We start from the raw sequence: 21,115 nt of genomic DNA, 5'->3' as shown, positions 1-21,115 counted from the left end.
AATAGATACCACAGTTGACACGCAGAACATAGTAGGAAGTAAAACTGACCACAACTTTTATCTGACAGGACCTTGAAATTCCATAGCCTGCCGAAGGGACAAATAGTTCATTCAAACAATTGCTCACTGATATTTCATAAACTTGATAACAATTTTGCTAGATCAATTGGTTCGATGATAACTTTCTTTTTTTAGTTTTTTTTTTAGATAATATTAGTCATTCTTCTGGATCATGTTAAACATTGCTATCTCATCGATTCAAAATCGTAAATCGCAATCACCATTTTGTTCTAGGAGCCTGTAGTGGTTGTCGTTGGTTCATGTCTGTCAGTTTTTTTGTTGTTTTTTTTCGGGGGGGGGGGGGGGGAGGAGGGGTTGTTTTGTTATAATTGAGGCCTTTGGTTTTCTCGTTTGAATTGTTTCACATTTTTTATGTTGGAGTTTTTTTCCGACTATACGGTACGGGTTTTGTTTCAATGATGAAGGCCGTACGGTTATTTTATAATTTCTTACATCCACTTTATTTGAACTCTGGTGGATAGTTGTCTCATTGGAAATCATATCACATCTTTTTATTTTTATATCAATTAGGACTATCTCATTTATTGATTAAACAATAATCAAAGAAACCAGACTTATACTTCATTACTACGTTATAATGAATGCATACACAGTTGTTTTAATACTGAACTTCCTGTAAAGACAAGAATTATTTGTCAAATGGTCTTCACACAATCGTATCCGAAAAAAACGCAGTTTTTTAAATGTTTTCTAACTTTTGAATGCTTTTAATCAAGAAAAAAAAAAGAATATATACTGTTGATTCATTTCTTTTCGGGGATTCAAGAGAATAGTATATTTGTTGATACATCATTTCGTGAGTTCGTGCAAGCCTATGAAAAATTCAGACTTTTTCAAAATTTTAATTCTCGTTTAATCTATATCCATGACATACACGACATTATTAACTAACGTATAAAGTAAAATAACAAAAATACCGAACTTCAAGGAAAATTCAAAACGGAAAGTCCCTTATCAAATGGCAAAATCATTAGCTCAAACACATAAAACGAATGGAAAACAACTGTCAGATTCCTGACTTTGTACAGGCATTTCCTTATGTAGAAAAAGGTGGATTAAACCTGGTGTAATAGCTAGCTAAACCGCTCACTTGTATGACAGTCTCATAAAATTTCATTATATTGACATAATAAAAAATACACAGTGTGATCCATGTCTCTTGATTTAACATGTATAAAAACACATTATTTGCTCGTTGTTTTTATTAGAAGGACCATCTTTAAAATGTATAGAAAAGATAGTCCGGTTTTCGATAGAATAAATTGTATACATCCGTATGGTAAAACAACACTAGTATCTGAAAATTTGATTCCTACGAAAAAAACACGATATTTATATGCTTCAACAGATTTTTTTTCCAAATATTTGATATATCTTGAAAGTTATATATTCTTAAGGATTGCAGATTTCAAGTTCAATACATGTAATGAAAACCGTTTAATCTTTTTAAATGAACAAAGAGCCTGGAATCCCATTTATCAACTTTGTAAAGTAAATGTAAAGACAGCTTAAATTTTGACTACTTTGGAAGGTAGTTTTAAAGAATGCCACTGTATGCATGCATGTGTTTGTCAAACGTTATTCTGAAATTTTTTGATTTGAGACATACACCAATTTACAATAAACCAAAGAATTGTCCATATTAACTTGTAATCTTACAATAATTGTTCAGTAAGAGACAATAGTTGTTAGCCGATGTTTTAATCTCATAAATTAACGAAGAAGACAAATCAAGGTAACAAACAAAAACTGAGAAAATCACATGATTTCTAAAAGGAGCGAGACCGGTTGCTTCGATAGGGTAAGCTTCTGCTGCTTTGAGTACATCACCCACCATGCGAATCCACACTAAATCGACCATTTAGAATCGGGAATATAACACAATTGTGAAGGTGACCGTAACATTTTTCACTGTCGATTTAAGTTGTTCACCCTCACTCTGATTGATTAGGTCTTGAGCAAGGAGCACAACCCTGATAAAGAAGTTTGTTTAGTTAAACATGCATAAGAGTAACGTTTCAATTAAAATTTGTAAAATTAATATAATGGGGCAGTATGTATGTTACTGCTGAGGAACAGGAAGTTGTCAATTTAAAAAAAAAACAAAAAAAAAACAACGAAATCAAAAAGCAAAGAAAGGCAGAAATAAAGTTTGATTTGTCTTTTTTTTTAAGACAGCTGTTTTGTTTACTAATGTCTTACTGTATGAACCACATCGTCAAGTCGAAACATATTCACTTATACACTTTAATTATAGACCTGAAAAATTAAACTAGAGCCAATCTCAGTTTTTGTGTGTTCAAAAAAAATGTATTGAAACACAAATTCACAATGGAATTTCCAAATCCGTAGGTTTAAATAAATCAAATACTAACGTTGCCTTAAGAAAATGAAATATATATATTAAGCCTTTAAAAAAAGATATAAACAAATCAACAACGACATGATAGAATTGTGTATATGAAATAGATCATTGAAATCCAGAAATATGGAACTCTGAAGGCATATTACAGTGTCCAGGTTGAGAAACAGACCTAATGGTTATTATTCAAAAAATTTATCAATCAAATAATGTTACGTCAGTTCCATATTTACTGCATTCAAAGGCATTTGTACAGAGTAACTTTTAATATGAAATTATGCAATGCTGAATATTCTTAGGTATCGCGTACCTAAAAAGATATAAAAAAGTTGTTCCAACCTTACAATTGAAAGTAAACAAACAAAATAGTTAAAACTTAAAGAAAAAGACTAAAAAACAATAATATTTAAATTTTTAAGACAGGGGAAATAAATAGTGGAATTATTTACTTCTTCCTTACAATATAGATATAGATTTATGTCCGGTTAAACGGAAATTTCAAACTTGTAGTCGTCATCTCAGATATTGCGTATTACAATGTAGGTGGTACAAAATTCTACATTTATCCCACAAGATAAAATAAAAATAAAAAATAGTCTATGAAAATCATTTAATAGATGTATACAAATGGTTTATATTTAGTTTTAGGCCTTCTCTATCAATTTTAAACAACGAAAAAGGTAAAACTGTTAAGATAGTGAAATTAACATTTAACAATATACTTGATTTGAAAATGGCAAGCAACAGTAAACAACATGAACAACACGATGAATCAATAGGTACACTATTGAATGATCGGAGAGCTTCGAGGTAACAAGAATTATTATACAGTATAAACCTCTTTCATTACCGGTTCAAAAAGATTTGAAGGTGTTCATAACAATGTTTAAACGGTATATTTGTTATGTGCATTCTATTTGAATTTTTAGTGATAAAAGGTTATTTCACTGGGTTTTATTGACGTGTTCATGCAGATCTGCACTCATGTACATTTCATAAACTTTAAGTCAATTCAGGTTTCAAGCGAACGGATCGCGTTTGTGCATCGATAATTCCATCAAACTAACCTTCGTTCAAAAATGCCTAACTGAATATTCCATCTTCGTCAAAATTAACTAGTACGTTAAAGATTCGATTCAGTTTATTGGTCTAGTAAAACAGACTATATTGTCATAAGACATTTATATGCTATTGTAATCGTAATCGTATGTACTGCAGTTTTTGTGTAAGTAAATAAAGGCAACAGTAGTATACCGCTGTTCAATAGTCATAATTCGATTAAGCAAAAACAAATCCAGGTAACAAACTTAAACCGAGAGAAACACATCAACTATAAAAAGAAAAACAACGGAACATCAGAAATACTGAACTACAATAAAAATAGGCGACAACATACATAGAAACGGACTGTAGATAACAACTGCCATATTTCTGACTTGGTACAGGACATTTTAAGAAAAAATGTTGGGTTGAACCTTGTTTTATGGCTAGCCAAACCTCCCACTTATATGGCAATGTTAAACATACCGCTAAAATGACAACACTACGTGACAGGAATACAGTACACACAAACGCAAGAACACTCAGTACAGAGAAATACAGGTATAAATAACATAATAGTACATTGCAACATGTAAACCGCACAATAACAACCAACATCTTCCATGACTTTACGACAGCACACCAGGACACCACAAACAAAATATAAACTGCGTGTCACATGAACGGATCAACGTCACAAAAAGTATTTGTTTTGTGACGTTTATAATATCAAAGGTAAATTTCTAAATATAAAATAGATTTGTTTAATTTATAGATACGTACAAGAATATTAAATTGGGATTGATTTTGTAATGGCGTTATTTTATGTATTTTCTAACCATGACAAGAATATCAAAATGGAATTGTATTTGTTATGGTGTAATTATTTGTATTTTCTAACCATAAAACAAGAAGATGTGGTATGATTGCCGATGAGACAACTCTCTACAAGAGACCAAGTGACACAGAAATTAACAACTATAGGTCACCGTACGGCCTTCAACAATGAAGAAAGCCCATACCCCATATGTCTGTTTTTCTTCTAAATCAAAACTGTGTATAAATAAAAAAAAAATTCTGTGCATATAGTTGCTTTAAACTAAAGATATAAACAGCGTATATAAGTAATTTAAGGTAGATATGTAAATGTACAATAATAATAATAATAGAACCTATTGTCTGTCAATTTAATGAAAGAGGGCTAATTGATGCAAGTTCAAAGTTAGTCTAAAAAATGAGAAATCATTGCATAAAATCTACCAAATTGAAATTTGTGAAACAAAACATTTCCCTGTTTTTAATTGTAATTTTTATGTAAAAGTTCCCTTTCCTCAAAATAGTAAAATAAGGAAATGTGGTATAATTGCCAATGAGACAACTATACATCAAAGTTCAACATGTGCAAATGAAGTTGATGTAACCAATTATAGGCAACCGTACAGCCTTCAACAGAAAATGAGAAAAACCCTTACCGTATAGTCGGCTGTAAAAAGCTCTGACATTAAAAATATGAAACAATTCAACTGAGAAAACAAACAGCCTACTTTATAACATAACAATTTACGAAAAACAATGACAGACATGAGCTAATGACACTGAACTACAGGCTCCTGGATTTGGATAGACACATAAAGAATGTGGCAGGGTTAAAACCAACCAAGTGTTGAGTTCGAGAAAAATCCATGACGTTTTTCAAAATAAGTTTCAGAATAAAAAAAAGATGTTCTACGAAAAGTTTTGTTTATGATGATGTACACTGATTCCTTGTCTCACTAATTGATTAATCATCTAGCAAACAAATGACACCTACAAATAAACTCAAAAATATGTCCCAAATAGATGTTTACTTTAGCATTTCTGACATTTTAAGTTAAATAAGTTGTTATTTGTGGTCTCACATTTCTCTACACTTTAAATAAAAAAAAAAAAAAACAATTAGTATTTTCTTATACATAATTTCAATTTTTCGTTTACTGTACATGTTTTCCTACATGTAAACTCAGAAGTGATACCATGCAATAGTTTGAAATACCAGTAGGTCTTTTTATTTGTCCTTAAAAAAATAAATGCTCTGATATTTTCCATGAAAAAATGCATGATTCAGTAAGCTTTTATCTTTTTAAATACCGAAAGTGACTGTAAAGATTGTATCCTTTGGACATAATAACCTTCGTCTAAGTAAAAAATATATGAAGAAATTAGTTGTGACGTAAACGACAATATGACAACACCCAAACGAAAAAAGGAAACAACCGAAAACATCCAAAATGCAACAGGAGGTCTTCAGTAATAGACAAGTTTATATACATTATGTCAGACTAGGATAGAAAAACTATTGAAATATTTAAAACACAAAGCTTAAATGAATGCACTAAAAATCGGAAGGGGTTTAAGTGGGCATCTAAAACCGTTCAATGTCAACTTTGAATGAATAACTAGCTTAATATCATGTTGATTGCTTAACATCCACATGATCTAGTGAAAATGTTTCATGCTAAATAAGGATGTTTACAAAACGACAATCAATTCAATAGGTGGGTCGACTGCATCGACAATCTAGCAATTTCGACTGCCACACAGACGAGTTGCCTACCTAACGTCCCTTACTGACGTCCAAAAGACTTTTTGCAAAGGTTATTGAATGTCAACGTGGCATAATCACTAAACGAGACGGAGACAAATGATTTATTCCGGTATGACGTGGCTACGCATTTATATATCATATACAGTCAAAGGACAATCATATTTCTCATGGGTTTTCCTGCCGGATGGAAGATGTCCAGGTTACCAGATTCCTGTAGTCAATTTGGTAGCCTTAAATAGGTGGAACCTTAGTTCAGCACTAACACATAACTTTATGACTTGGAATTAACTGAATTGCACGTGTAAATATGGTAAACCATATAACTGTAATGTTACGATTGCTTTTGGTTTTTTTCACAGTGACATGCATGCAGATCTTATCCTAATATTGTTTGAAAAGCTTGTAATATTCATATAATTGTAAATTACTTGATAATCAATAATTTGAAAGTAAAAAATAAAGCAGAAAATTCTGCTCTGTTATATATGGTTTACTCCGTTGTATTTGTTGAAATTAACATCTCTGTTGAATTTGTTCTTTCAATATTACTTTTTTTCTCGCAATAACATAAATCTTTTTATTGACATAAACATTTTTGTTTTTATGCTTTGTATAGAAAAACTTTGATTTGACCTAGTTTTTACGATATTTATTTATACAATTTAACATACTTGTATACAAATATTTCCCTAAAGATAAACGACTAAAAAATAAATGGTTCTGAGTAGGGGAACCAAAACTATATGTACGATAGTAACAAAGTCAAACAAGATAACCCAATTCTTTTTTCAAATAAAGACCGCTTTAATTTTTGGTACAAGAAAACGTATTGATATAACAAACTTGCACTTGATAGAAAGTTAAGTAGTGTCTTTGTAGCCTACATGACGCGAGTGTGGCAGGACGTGGTATCGATATCTGGACGCGACAGATCACTAATTGAAACTTTGTCTCTGTTATATTTTCCATGTTTACCCTAATTCATCATATATGCATTCCAAATAAATACAATGATTGATATTTAAGGTCCTTGTTAAAAAAAAATCATCTGTTATTGCTTCATAAATATATAAAAAAGCGTTAACACTCAGTCAATTCATAATTAAGCGGAAAAAAACAAACAAGTTTTAAAAATATATCTTCCAATATAAGAGTGAAATAAATCAATATTTTAGAAAATGGGAGCATACTATGATATATCATTATTTAGAAAATTGTCCTGAATATAATTATTATTCATCTTCACAACAGGAATCATATGAAATATATATGTCTTTAAAATGGAAAGCTGGATGAAGTATTTTCTACTATCTTACTGAATTCATTTGTTTGTATAGAAAACGTTTAAAAGTTTTGGCTATGTATTGATAAGAAAATGACTTGAATGTAGCTGATGAAATCATGAAAGTTTATTCATCATACAGTAAAATTATAAAGCAATTCTTGCAAAGAGGATCATCAATTGTCAATTTCACGTTTTGTCATGTATAAATAATTGACTTCGATATGAAAATCAAACACGTTTTGATCTTATATTTATTTATCTTTGAAGAGTTTGAATAAAATTGTCACTGTTTGGATAAAAATTAATCCCTTTTATCCTGCAATATCTCAGCAAGCCTCGTTTCTCGTCCTGTTTCTAAAGCTCATACAATTTTTTTTCCATTTTCCAACAATATACATATATTGTTTTTGCAATAACAAGATGACTTCATTGTGGTCAAAAGAGACGACATTGGATAAAATCCTCCTGCTATAAGCTAGGACTGAATAACGCGTCCGCTATTTTGCAGATCCAATATTGTCGGAGTAAACATCAGAAGAATAATTGTTAACCCTTAATTACCATAAGCTATCAAATAGAAATTGTCAGCCATAGAGTTGTATATCTATGTATTTCTTTAAATCTTAGCCGATTTTATACCTTTTCCGACCAGTTTTTTTTTAAATAAATGTGTGTTTCTTTTGATCTCAGTTCTTCTTTGCTCAGGATTCAATTTCTTCGTCAATTTATCTTCCAATCCTCCGAATTTTGTATTGTGACGACATAAAATAGGCGATCATGCATGCCTGATGTGGTCACATATAAAGAACACATCTTTTGCAGATCATAAAAAGAAAAAAATGACGTTTGTCTACATATCGTTTATAAATCAATAGAGAAACAGATTCCAACACCAAAAAAACGTGCACTATGATATATATCTACTATTAACAGTTAAATTTTTAATATTCAAAAAGCAAGGCAAGGGTTGCGTTTTGAATTTGAGAATTTAGCTGTCTCGAGTAGAAAAATAATGTATCACACTCGATGCAAGACTCATGCAGTGGAAGATTTTATGTGTTTATGATGACAAACTAACCAACATTCAGTTTCTGTGATGGTCGAATATCTATCATTTTCCTTAGGCATAGCTAACATAATGTGTATATATCGTTACGTTCCTATGATGCCTTGATTACAAAAATGTTCATAATTGTAATGTCGGTTTGAGATCAATATGGTCAGTTTCGTTACAAATTGGCATGTACATTCCGAAGTTTGTTTCATATACTTATAAAAGAAATACAACTGAAAAGTCATTTGTCGAGTCGTGATAATAATTATGTTTTAAGAAACTTGCATTCAGTATTCTCCAAATGAATCAAATACTTTCAGTTTGCCAATGGTCTGCTTGTCAAAAAGTTGTGCGAGCTTACACTTTCGGTCAGTAACGTGCATTTGTCGATAAATATCCTCGGAGTACTGCATGTACTACGTACATTTGTCTTTAATCAATGAAAAATAAAATTGAGAATGGAAACGGGGAATCACTGTCATGACCATATCATTGTAGCAAATAAGTGATAATATATGAAAATCGTTGTTTTTATAAGTGATTTCATAATGAATAACAGGTTATGAATTTGGTGAGGCAGAATTTCTGGATTAAGCTTCATAAGTATGAAGGGCTATTCGGGTCATAATTCATTTTGTTACACGTACGCTAGAGATACACGTAACATTTTGTTCAAGTACCCTAGAGTTTGTTCACGTATGCGGAATAACCTTTATACCCTATGCACAATGAACTCGTCTGCTGGAGATTATCCATCCACGTTACTCAAAACAGATTCATAACAACTAATTTCAACAGTAAAAAGAAATAACAAAACATTGTCCGATTTAAAACAAAAGTGTTTGATTTGTCCTACGCTTCAGAATTTCAAACTGTCCGTGACATTCACTGATTATTGACAATGTTCCATGTTTGTTTTGTGTGGTACACATTTACACATTCAAGTTTTGAACTTGAAGATTGGCGCCGTAGAAAATAAAGTAAGTCCTGCTGTTCATGTTTATCTGGAAGCGGAAAGTGGGTTGCGGATCGGAGCTCGAGACTGGGACATTCTCAGACGGAGCAATAAGTCATTGGAATGCGACTGCAATACACATTCTGAGGTCACGAAAGTTCATACAACACTCGCCAACAGCAATTGACCAAAATAGTCCGGCAGTGGGCGGAGCTTTAAAGCGATATCTGTATAGTATTCAAATACAGGCTACCGATATTTGTCGGGCTGTTAATGTATGATAAGATACCCAATTGCAAGAGAAAATAACGATATTGGGCGGTTTTGCTTATGAATTTGAACGACTGACTATTTATCTATTCTAACTGTCATTATTTAAAGGAATATTTCTAATTGTGCTCCTACTTATATATAACTTTCTATTGTCGTTTTACTTTCATATCGTTCATGATGTCAGGTACATGAGCCAGGTTGAATATATAGGTTACATAGATAACGTTCCTCAAAAAGAGCTGACAGTAAAAGTTGAAAATGGAAGTAGCTTTTAAAGTAAAAAAAAATAATGTGAACGTGACATCAAGGAGATAAAAAAAAATATCCCCGGCTTAGTATATTTCTAGGATTGTGATTGGTTAACGCACGTCGTTACAAAACCCATAGCCCCTGGGTGTTGCTAACCCATATACCCGGACGTTGCTATCCATTACCCCGGTGGACGTCACGCGCGTTTTCCTTAGTTCCATGGTTGTTCCTTGTGAAATATAGAATTCTAGATCTGTAGAATATCCATGATGTCTGTAATTAAATTTTTAATCAACTAACGATTTTATCTTATTATGTCGATCATTTGCACTCATTTTAGTAAATGCATCACTTGGCTGCCACATTGTCAATGAATGGAACTACTGACCTAGCTATGCAAATGACCCACTTTGACGTCACACCGTCTATGATGTAACTCTCACAACATCGAGCGCCAAATTCGACCCATTCCAGTTTCTCTGTCTCCGGATTAAAAACGTCTTATATTTGACTACCTGTAGGGTTCTACCACAGGTAGTACCCTACACCCCGTAAAAAATATGTCGAATCCCCAAATTTTAATATAAGATTTTTATAAAATGAAAAAAAACGTTGCTTTCACGTTACATTTTGTGGTCGAATTTCTCTTAAAATGGCCAGATTTGGACTAAGACCGGGAATAAATTCGTTATCTACGTTCATATCCGTAGATATGGATATTTTAACACGGCTACTTCAGGGTGTTAAAATATCCATATCTACGGATATGAACGTAGATAACTTATAATCGTATGCGGTCCTCAATCTCCATTTTTCTGCGTAGTGTGCTGTGAATGGTTTTTTGTCTTGTGGTTTTTTCGAATGCTTATGTATCGTCAAGCATTCTTAAACTGATATTTTGTCAACGGCACCTTATTTTTTGTTGTAGTCTGATAATTCTGTTCGAACAGTTTTATGGAAATTTTGCTTCTTACTAAAACAATGATTAGGTTACCACTTTATTGAAATTAATATCGTCCAATTTATTTTGATATTTACAAATAAATAGCAATAATGAAGCAAAACTGATATTCTTTATGTTACTTATGTTCGGTACGGTGTATGCATTTATGGTTTTAAACTCTAAATTCTTTTTTTTTTAATGTTTTATATGTCAGTTCCAAAATATCCATATTGACCACGATGAGCAAAACTAAATAGTCTCTTAAAACTAGTATGGTCTTAAACTTGACAATCAGGTAAAATATTTTCATAGAAAAGTTGTTGTCACATAAATTTAACAATTGACATGATAACGATATGATATTGAGGAATCTTAATATTGGCTTTATGATTAAAGTCATTATGTGAGCTTTGTTTAGAATAAACAAAAGTAACCTAATAATTGGTAAAGACTGACAAAGAGGGGCAAACGATACCAAATGCACATTCAAACTCATAAGTCGAACACAAACAGACAACTCAATGGCAATACACAAAAAAGACAAAAAGACAAACAACAGTATACAAATCACAACATAGAAAACTGAAGACAGAGCAACAGTTCAAATTTATATACATCATAGCATTATGGGTGTCATAATCAACTATTTTAAACATTGTTATTGTATAACATTTCATTACTTTGAATTGAAAAAGAAAGGCTTTAAATCGAATTTATCTTATATATGTTACAGGCATTTTCTAAATTTAGGCATTTTGTAAGATGCTTTAAAAGTTTAGGCATTTTCTAAAATGCCTGCAAGATTCAGGCATATTACATAATGACTATTTTTTCTAGGCATTTTATAAAATGCCTGGAAAAATTGAAAGGCATTTTACAAAATGCCTGAAATTATTTTATAAATTGAAATGTTAAACAAAATAATTGAAAGCTTTGAACAACAGAGCAGTTTTATTTATGATAATTACTGAATGACAAAGCTTGCAATTTAAGAGTTTTAATAATCAAAAATAAAGTTTTACTGAATTATTCCAAATTCACACAAGCACAGAACTCGACAATTATTTGTTATTTCTTAAAAATGTTTGGATGACATAACTATTACACAAAGTTTGTCCTATTTTTTTGCAAATACATTTCGGAGTAAAATCTGGTCTTAGTATTTCTACCACATTTGGAGAAACTTGGATCATGACACATTTAGCTCTTTCGTTACCTTTGCTGATAAAACACTTAACGTTCGACAACATTTGTTTGGATGTGAATGTATAAATTCTCATTCTTTCTGAATGGGGACATTAAATATATTGCCACATGTTAGTTAAGTGCAACACTCTCTGCACGTTAAGAACTCTTTGGTCGTTCTGCAGGTGGAATTTTCTTTCCCTATCCAAAATACCTTCATTTCAAGCGGCAGTCGAAATTTCTGTCCTTTATCCAAGTTAATCCACTGCTGAAATAACTCATATGAATTATAACCAAATTGTTTTCGTCTTAAAAATGCATGAAATATTTGCTACTGAAAGCAAGCAAATCAATCAGTCAACTAAAAACAAACTACTTTTACTCAGCTTCATATGTTTCACTTCACTGTTTTGCATCGATTTTCTAAAAATTAGTGTGTAATTTTGTTCCATTAAAAGAACAATTTGTCCTTCTGCCATTTTGACAAAATAATCATAAATTTACTATCTAAAAATACAGAGTGGGTACATGCCTAACGTAGTTTCACGAAAAAGAACATATCATATGACATACAAACTTGCACAGCTGGTTTTTGAAAAATAAATTAATTCTACCGAACCCTTAGTTATTTTCTTTGCAAGATGTTGTGTTTTGTCAACTGTTTTGTCATATGCATCTCAATGATATCTTTTTTCTGAAATTGAACAGGCAATTTGTTGAATTTTGTTTAAAAATTTCAGCCATTTTACATAATGACTAGGTATTTTTAGTCATTTTATATAATGCCTGTCAAGGTTAGGCATTTTATAAATTGCCCGAAAAATTCAGACATTTTACAAAATGTCTAAATTTAGAAAATACCTGAAACATAAATAACAATCATGTTTTCATAATTTTTTTTTCAGGAGGTAACTACTTAGACACCAGCTTTGACTACAAATGGAACTTATCTAGGTGTGGTAGTTTACTTAGTAACATCATGGTGGTGAACCGATTAACGTTTTTGCATAAGCTCTATTTAAATAAACTTTCCGAATAAAAGGAAACCATGGTTAAATATTATCAAGACAGCAATTCAATAATACAAACAAAGCAATGCATGTTTATTTGTACTTTTAAATTTTTTATACGGAACATGTTTTTTGTAGATAGGTTAAATGATGTGTGCTAGTCATTAAATGACATATAAATGCATTTGGAAATACAAGATTGATGATTTGTTTCTTTCGAACCCGATAATATAAACAAATCATTTGTGTGATCGGTCTAAATTAATGAAAATCAACCATTGTATCTGCATCTTTTCAATAAATATATGATTGTATATCATTTAATTAGTACACAATGTCCCTACATATAGATTACTGTTTTTATACAAACAGGATGATTAATCAATCAATGATGATTTGTATTATTTATTCTCAAGTCATCAAATTCTTTATATGTTCGTTCGGAACAACGAAAAAGAATATACTCATGAAGATGTATATACACAAGCATTGTGACAAGATAATATTGGTTTTAAAGCTGGTTTTTTAATTAGTAAGTGTAGAAAATGGCGAACCTGTAATATTCCCGCCAATTGACTTTTGTTTACTCTCAGAAAGGAATGATCTAACTTTGTTCATCTTATAGTAGTATGTATCATGCATACATGTAGCTCTAATTTCTAGTCTGGTTTTGGGTTTACTACTGGCAAATTTTGGCTGTTTCAGCTCCTCAACGCTCACCTCGAGAATCAATAAAGAGACATGTATGGTCTAAATGTGCATGTTAATGATTTTATACAAACAAGTCTAAATAAGAAAGTATTCATGCAACGAAAAAAGGTAATTATATGCCTGAGTTTTTGCATTTCATGTCATTTTGACATCAAATTCTGAACATGTCTCATTTTGTTTTACTGTGTGCTTTCGTATGATGCAATAGATACCACCGTTTACACGACAATTAAACAGGAAGTAAACTGACCAACAGCTTTATCTGACAGGACCTTGAAATTCTTTAGCCAAAGGGTCAAATATTTCTTTCACACATAAACTTGACAACACTATTGATAGATCATTGGCTTTGATGATACAATTTTTTATTTTGGCTTTATTTTTGTTAACTTTAATAAATGTTAAGACTATTTTGTACACTCTTATGTCATCGGGCTTAATTATGTACGCCACACTTGTATATACATTTCTGTAAAGACCAGAACATTTTCCCGGATAGTCTTCATGTTGTAAAATTATATTGTCTTAAGGATCGCAAATTTCAACTTCAATACATGCCATAAAAGCAGTTTAATCTTTAACTGGAAAAAAAAAGGATCTGAAAAATCATTTATCAACTCTATATTAATCTTTGTAAAGTAAAGGAAGTTTCAACATTTTACTACTTGGGAGGATAGTTTAATAAATCATGCTGTATTTATTCATGTGTTTGCCAAACTTTATTCTGAAATCTTTTCAATAAAAGGTGATTTGGGACAGATAGCAATTCAACACCAACAAAAAAATCGTTCATGTTTATTTGTACTCTTTCAAAAGGCTATTTCCAGGAAGTGTTTCAAACAAAATCCAAATAGAATGACACCGGGTGCGTCGATTAAATCTCCTGCTCTGAATGCATCACCCGTCATACGCATCCATACTAAGTAAAACTATTTATAATGTAGTGTTGATTAAAGTTGTTCGCCCTCATAAATCTGTAGGAGTATTTTTTGTGCAAGGAGCATTACCTTGTTAATGAAGCCCGGATAATGTGAACTTGCTCGAGTATAACGTATTTATTGAAATGTGTAAACTCCATACGATAGGGCGGGGATATATATTACTGCTGGATATGGGAAGTTGTCAGTTGGATATTGAAGCAAAAAATCGAAATGAATTGCAAAGCAGAATTAAATTTTTGTTCGTGTTTTACTGATTTCTTTTAGTATTAACCACTTTGACTACTATAAATGTATTCACGTATACACTTTTACTACTGACATGGGAAATTAGAGTCTTTGTGTTTTCAAAGTACATTTTAAAAGGGTCATGCGGAATTTCTGATACCGAAGGTTTGTAAAAATCAAATTTATACTAACGTTGCCTAAAGAAAATGGAACTTTAGCCTTTTTTCAACTGAGAGTACACCAATTCGAACATTTGAAAGAATATTACAGTGTCATAGTAGAGGCAGACATAATGGTTCTAAATCAATTCAAACCACAATTGAATATATTAAGTGTTCGCGTATCTAAAAACATGTGTAAAAGTTGTTCCAACCTTACAATTGAAAGTAAAATAGTTTAATAGTTGATACATGTAACTAAAGAAAATAAGACAATACCATTACATTTCCGACAGAGGGAAGTTAATAGTGTAATTATTTACTTCTTCCCTACAATATAAATATAGATTTACCGCCGGTTAAACGGACATTTAAAACTTATAGTCGTGATCTCAGACATTGCGTATTAAGTGGAACAAAATTCCACATTTATATAACACGATGAAATATAGAAAAACGTATGAAAATCATTTAATAGTTATGCAAAAACTGGTATATTTTCAGTTATAATTGATAGGCCTTGTCTATAAACATTAAACACAGAAAAAGACAAAACTATTAATTCTATTAATGAACTTTAAAAATATGATACAAAAAGGATAAGACAAAAGTAACAAATATAAACAACATGATGAATATATGTTTCCAATGTTGAATATTTAAATATATTAAATTTATTGACCCATAGCAGTTAACTAGAAACAAAAAAACGTTTGGGAAAAAATCTACAGTTGCTACATGTACATAAAACAATAAGGCGGATATAACGATGCTTTTCTTTTCCAGAAAAGCGCTTCGGAGGCATGAAATTTATTACGTGTTGTTTTCATTTTTTACAGCACTGGGTCGATACCTCTGCTGGTGGACTATCAGTCCCCCGAGGGTATCATCATCTCAGTAGTCAGTACTTCGGTACTGGCATGATTTATAACAATCCTTTCTAAAATTGTCAGTTAATAAATTTTGAAATTGTTAGAAACTAAGGTTTCAACTTCCTCAGGGAAAGTTTACCTTAGATGGATTTGGCTATTTTTTTAAGGTCCTTTTTGGTTAAATAGCTTTTCAACTGTTTAGGCTCTTATACAAATATTCGTCTTTGAGCGTTGCTGATGAAGGTAAACCCAGAAAAGCGCTTCGGACGCATGAAATTTATTACGTGTTATTTTCATTTTTTTTTCTTTACAGTTCTGGAAAATAAAAGACTGTCTTCGCATTGCACTCAAAACATAAATTGCCATGGTGTGTTGTAGTAGCGTTCTGATATGGACTAGTGGAGATCTTGGGTTCATTCAACGGTTAAGTCAAACTCAACACTAATGAAACAGCAATTGATGCTTCTCCGCAAAATTTGCGGTATGAAGGTGAAATAGCCAAGTAATGACTGGTTAAAAAAACTACAAATATATTAAATAATTTAAAAAACTAATAAGTCGTCCTTGTATGTTAACACAATTATCTTCATGTGTACTATTACCTAATGTACTAGCAAGTTAAAGACTCTGTACTATTAACTAATGAACTAGCAAGTTAAATACTCGACTAAGTATGTTGGTCTAATAAAAACATTGTCTTGTCATAAAACGTTTATATGCTTTCGTAATCGTAATTGTGTGTACTGCAGTCTTTTAGTGAGTAAAGTATACAATACGTAATTAAGTAACTTAAGGTTATTATGTTCAATAAAAAAAATTATCAATTTTCTTACATTTTCATGAAAGATAGTAAATTATGCAAGTTCAAAATTTACTCTATAATATGAGACATAATCCTATAAAATCACCCACATTGAAATTTATGAAATAAAAAAGAAAATCTCGGGGTTTCCTGTTTTTAAATGTAATTTTCGTACAAAAGTATTCTTTCCAGGCAAACCCACCAAGTTTTTGATTCGTGAAAAATCCATAGCGTTTTTCAAAATATGTTTTTGGTTGGGTTGTTGTCTCTTTGACTCATTCCTCGTTTCCATTATCTATGCTTAAGATGTTTTACGAAACGCTATATGTATGATGATATACACTGATTCCTTGTTGTCCCTAATTGCTTACACATCTTACAAACATACGAAACCTTCAAATAAACTCAAAAGGATATACAAGTCGACGTCCCTAATAGATGTTTTAATTTGCATTGTTTTTTTTTTATCTTATAGGTTAAATAAGTTGTTATATTTAATCTCATATTATTCTACGCCTTAAATAAACAACCAAAATAAGTTGTTATATTTAATCTCATATTATTCTACGCTTTAAATAAACAACCAATGCGTATTTTCCTATAAATCATTTCTATTTTTTGTTAATAATACATGTTTTCCTTCATGTAAACTCGGCAGCTGATGCCACACCATTTGAAATAGTCAAGGGCCGTTTTTTTGTTGTCTTTGACAAGATAAATGTACCGATATTTTCCCTGAGAAATGCATGATTCAGTAAGCTTAAATCTCTATCAATACAGAAACTGAAACTAAAAGTATATCAACTATACCCTATGGCCTTAATGATCTTCGTCTAAGTACAAGTACATGTATATGAATGTAATGAGTTTTGGGTTTAACTACAATAAGACAGCAACCAAAAGAAACAATCAAAAATACAACATGAGGTCTTCACAAATAGACAAGTGTATATACAAAATGTCGAAATAAGATAAGACAAACTATTGAAATATTTTTTATAAAAGCTAAATGAAATGCATAAATAGCTGAAGGGTGTAAGGTGAACATCTAAAACCGTCCAAGGTCAAATTCGAGTAATTGACTTGTTAACTGTATTGTTGATTGCTTAGCAATGATAATTTAGGGCGCTAACACTATAACAGTTAATTCAATAGGTAGATCGAATTTGACGAAATACTGGCAATGTCGACTGCCACATAGTAGATTTATATATCCTGTAGAGTCAAGGGACAATCTTCTTTCTCATGGGTTTTACTGTCGGATTCGACAAGTCCTGGTCAACCGATTTTTGTACTCTTTTGCACCCTTCAGGAGCCTGAAAGTGGTGGAAACTTAGATTTAGCAAAAATAAATTACTTAAATGGCCTGTAATTAACCGAATGCCACTTGCAACTATAATAAGACATTATAACTGTAATGCTAAGAATGTTTTGTTTTTGTTTTACATGCATGTAAATCTCAACTTAAAATCTTAAAATCAATATAATTGTTATATTTGAAGACCTCTCGTATTCATGAACTGGTTAATGGCTTTACAATAAAGTATTGAGCAGAACATTGGGCTCTGTTATATCTGGTTTAATTCATCTAATTTTTAAAATTATTATATGTTACAACTTGTTTTCAATATGACTTCTTTTTCTCACTATAACAATTTTTTTTTCTTTTTCAAAAATAAATTATTTGTGTATACGTTTGGTTGTAGTAAAGCAGTGATTTGACCCGGTTTTTACGAGGTGATTTTACAATTTTTTTTATGAATGTAAACAACCTTGCATACACATATTTCCTTAAGATAAATGACAAAGAATAAATAGGTCTTAGTACGGAAATTTATTTTATTGATACGATAGAAACACAGTCAACATGATAACCCAATTTTTCTATAAATAAAGACAGCTAAGATTTTCAATTTTAGAAAAATAAAATTTTCAGAAAATGTAATGACAAGACTTTTGCATATTCTACTTGTTTCTATACGTATATCAAGGGATAGCGTTGTTTAAAAAAAAAATTATTTGAGAATCACACCTCACTTAAAAATATAGGCATTGATTATCAAATGACAAATACAAGCAAAATTTTTCCGTAAGAACATTTTGCATGATAGAAACGCCAAATAGCGTCTGTGTAGCTTGCCCGCCTAGGTTGCGGGAGGTTGTGGTTTCGATACCCGGACGAGCGAAACCACAAATTGAAATTTTGTATTTGTAATATTTGCTACTGGACGTTTACACTTATTAATCATATTTGCATTTCAAATAAAAACAAAGATTGGCATTTAAGGTTCTGATGAGAAAAAAAACCCTCTTTTAATGTTTCATAATTATAAAAAGATTTTTAAGGTCAGTCAAATCAAAATCAAGAAGAAAAAAAATTTTTTCTCAAAAGTACATCCACCAATATTAGAGTAAAGTGAGTCAATATTTTCTACGTCAGAACATTAAATATTTTAGTTAATGGGAGCATTCTATGATATTCCATTATTTTGACGTATTGTTTCACGTGCACATGTGTTTTGAAAAATATGATAATGATTGATTGTTTTCTTATTTTTTTCCAATAAATTAGAGATTTGATACGAGATACTAGTTTTTTATATCATATATATCTTGTTACAAATTGTCGAAAAAATAATTTCATCTTAACTGCAAGGATAATGTAAAATATAAATGTCTTCAAGATGGAAATCTAGATGGGTTTTTAGCTCTTATGCATTGAATTTATTAGCTTCTTTTTTTTTTTAGGAGATTAGCTACGTATTAATATGTAAGTTGCTTAATTGGTATGCAAGAAGCTTATACAATCATAAAAGAAGTTAAACATAAATTGTCAATTTTACTTTTTCAATGTAGAAATAGAACTTGCACAAAATTGACTTGATATGAAAGCAGCAAACACTTTTAATCTTGGATTTGTATTTATTGACGAAATATAAGCTTTAGTAAACAATTTAAATTTAATCGTCACAGTATCGATTGAGGAATAGTTATCCCTTGAAATTATAACAAGACTTGGTTATTCAGAAGATTTGCTACGTATCAAAATGAAAGTGGCTTAATTGGTATGCATGAAGCTTATAAAATCATAAAAGAAGTTAAACATAAATTGTCAATTTTACTTTTTTAATGTGGAAATAGGACTTGCACAAAATTGACTTGATATGAAAGCAGCAAACACTTTTTTACATTTATTGACGAAATATAAGCTTTTGTAAAGATTTTAAATTAAACGGTCACAGTTTGGATTGCTGAATAGTTATCCCTTGAATTTATAACGTTACTTAGTTATGGTCAAAATATATGACATGGGTCAAACTCTCGCTTTAATAAGCTATGACAAAACGTTGCTTCCACAATTTTGTAAGCTTCGCGTTTTAAATGTGAAAATTTAACTGTCTCAATTGGAGTAATATTGTATCACACTCGATGTAGTGGTAGAATCTATATATGTATGTATATAATCAAAAATCAGTGTCTCTGGTTTCAATTTCCTTAGGCATTAATGACATAATTTGTCAGTTTCGTAACACATTTTTATGTGCATTCAGAAGGTTTTTTTCTATGTACTTATACAAGAAATAAAACGGAAAAAAGTCATTTATTGAGTTTTGGCTATAATCAAGGTTATAAAAAGCAGATGCATTCAATTTCAGAATTCACCAAGTAAAGAAAATACTTTCATTTCGCCCATGTACTTGTTATAATAAGGAGCTCGATGTTTTATGAGTTTACCCGGTCAGTCAACATATCAGCTTGTCAGTAACGTGCATTCGTCAATAGTTGGTAACTATTCGCGGAGTACTACGTACCCTTTCCTTTCATCAAAGAGATATCATCGTGATGTGCATATCATTGTTACAAATAATAGAGAGATTAAATATGAAAATCAGTGTTTTTATAAGAGAGCGGAAAACGACATGTTTCATAATGAATAACAATATATAAAATTGGTGCGTTTGAAACTTTTTAAATTCAATCTTCTTCAGAACGCTAAGCCCAAAAATTTGAAAAGTACTTGAATTTGTGAGGAGCTATATGACCGAATAAATAGGCAAATGCATCTAAGGGCAACTTTGGCTGAAATGGTTTGAACCTTCGTGTCTCTTGCAACTTTAGTAATCTTTTGAAGATTGTATTACTCTATCATAATTCATATGTACTTGAAAAGCATAGTTAGTAATTCATCAATATGACAAACTTTCGCATCAAACTTTATTTACCTTTAAGCTTAAAGTGGGAAGTCAAATTGACGGAGGTTATCTGTTTTTGTAATATACTCTTCAGATATTTAACATTTATGAGACTCTTTAGTGAAGATTATTTTCATATACTCCATGTTATCAACTTATTTGAAGATGATACAATTATAATTTATCATCTT

Source organism: Mytilus californianus, unplaced genomic scaffold (genome assembly GCF_021869535.1).
Source record: "Mytilus californianus isolate M0D057914Y unplaced genomic scaffold, xbMytCali1.0.p SCAF_8, whole genome shotgun sequence".
NCBI classification, from domain to species: domain Eukaryota; kingdom Metazoa; phylum Mollusca; class Bivalvia; order Mytilida; family Mytilidae; genus Mytilus; species Mytilus californianus.
This window is presented reverse-complemented; position numbering follows the sequence as displayed.